Source organism: Mytilus trossulus, chromosome 14, assembly GCF_036588685.1.
Source record: "Mytilus trossulus isolate FHL-02 chromosome 14, PNRI_Mtr1.1.1.hap1, whole genome shotgun sequence".
Lineage (NCBI taxonomy): Eukaryota > Metazoa > Mollusca > Bivalvia > Mytilida > Mytilidae > Mytilus > Mytilus trossulus.
In genome coordinates this window covers 29,791,585-29,793,799 of record NC_086386.1, presented here as the reverse complement: position 1 = coordinate 29,793,799, position 2,215 = coordinate 29,791,585, and the positions used below count along the sequence as shown (strand labels likewise).

General features: G+C 33.2%; 1 long non-coding RNA gene across 1 annotated transcript; it reads right to left on the bottom strand.

Annotated features, from left to right (window-relative positions):
• Positions 1 to 608: 608 nt before the first annotated feature.
• On the bottom strand, positions 609 to 1,943 carry LOC134696367 (uncharacterized). Its single transcript, XR_010102940.1, has 2 exons — positions 1,664 to 1,943; positions 609 to 1,025 (listed from the first exon to the last, which is right to left on the bottom strand). It is a non-coding gene; the product is annotated as an uncharacterized LOC134696367 (long non-coding RNA).
• Positions 1,944 to 2,215: the final 272 nt, after the last annotated feature.

The following is a 2,215-nucleotide window of genomic DNA, read 5'->3' as shown; positions in this document are numbered from 1 at the left end:
CAATTTCACATGTGGGGTGATTTGATAAATCAGTTTGTGGCAGTTTTTAAAAAGTGGGGCGATTAGCCAGTGGGGCAACTTTTCCTGCTTCCATTTGAAGGCCCCCTTGAAGGTTTTGTATGACTATATTGACCATCTTTCACGTAAAACTCCCATGTGCATTTTGAAAAGTTAGCAGATATGTTTCTAACTCCAGGCAAAATCTACCGGTATGAATGAAAAAGAAGTTTTCAATTAAAGCTCTATGGCCATAACAGCTGTCTCATTAGCATTTAACCACTTCCCATATTTACAATTAAAACAATAGAAGAAAATTATTCAACGCAAAAACAAAACTTACTTGTAAATATGAAATTCTCTTTACGGTATGAGTTTTTCTCAGAGTTTGAGATTGTACAGTAGTACCTGTAACTGCTTATACCTATTTCTTATTCACTTTTGCTTGATAAACTCACTAAATATCATATACATTGTACCACATCTCCTTATTTTTATAAGCATTCCAATAACATGAACAATTGTAATTCAATTCTATATACCAAAGCAAAATGAACTGCACCACTTTCATTCACTAGTATGCATTTTTTGGCAAAATACAAGTTCTTAAATGACACAATATATATTTATTGATAAAAAAATTAAATTTAGTATACAACTCTTTAACAGGTATAAAAAAAAGCACAGCTTTGTCATAACTTGTGAAATCTGTGCTGAAAACATAGACATTGATGGTATTTGAGTAATTCCATATGTGAAGCTCAACATTAGCTCGTCAGTTGGTGGTGGACAGTTATAGTTCCTTTCTGCAGGCTAGGATGAATGACTTATCAGGAAAACCAATTTCACAAATCAAAACTTTCCTCTAGATTTCTCCTACAATATTCATCCAGTTTAGTTCTTTTGTTTTAATTGGACACCGTCCTGATTTTTAATTTTGTAAACCATTCAGTCTCTTGCTTGCAAATGGAGCATGAAAATAGGAATGGTATGGCAGTAGACAAGTCTCTTTAAAGTGGGTTTGTGCCCTGAAAAAAAGTTTTATAACTTAAGTTTTTTTGAAACTTGTGCAACACACATACCTAAATAACTATAACATAGAAGAGAGCATCATTCGTGTCAATGTTTTGTTCCTGTTTACATTGTCATTGATATTTTTTCAGAAAGCCTGAGGCATAACTCGTGAATTCCTGTCATTACATCCTAAATTAACATAATTACTGCTAGAATAATTATCAGTATGATATACGTACACTATCATTTTACAGCCCAAGTCTTCAGTATATATAATTGTTGCATTCATTCACTCCTGTGTTCAGTCGTTCAAAAATATTTAAACATCAACAAATGAACTTTAATAAGGACAAGAAAACACTAGAAAAGATACGTACATTCAATCCGTGTTAAAGAGTATTTGAAAGAGAAATATATCTGGTTAAACGATGTATAAAGGAGGAAAAATTGTAGACATTGCATTACGATGCTTTCTACCTAATAGCACGTGGATATGTTTACATATTTAGACTTGACCCAGTATGACCCGTACCTTGTAGGCCACCGCCGTCAGTTAAACACTCGGTTACAGTCGTGTAAGACAGTAAAAAGCTTAAGCCTGTACTATTTGCGTGAAGTAAATGTTTTGTTCTGTACATTTAAATTGTTTTACCTGATAGCAAGGACGTATATCTATCCGTTTCCTTCTCAATTCACTTTGTCAAATCCTTCGAGCTTCTTCAAAACATACGTATTACTGCGCCGGAAGTGAGAAAAATATGAGAAATCCTCGTAAAATAATGCTATTTTCAATTTTGTGGAATCCATTTTGTTATATTTATTATACAAAGATAAAAAAAAGTTACGATTAATCATGAATTTGCATATCATTATACGGAACGTTTATGGACTATTTTTTTAGCTGTAAATCGGCCATTTTGGCGGGAAATCATGTACACATACACACGTATATTGGCTGGTACCCGATCGTAATGTTACACATCACACATAACAAATAGCTAATACCCGGAACGTAGTACCGGGAATCATGATAATACGTAGACAACATACATAACTAGAAACGCTTTTACGGTTTCTCGTTCATAAACCGAATTCCGCTTTGAATTATAGAAGATACAATATTAATCATGTCCAGTCGACTTTTCATTGTTATATCAACGTCTGAACTAATTAAAGAATCTTTAGATGTCAGATAACACTCGAA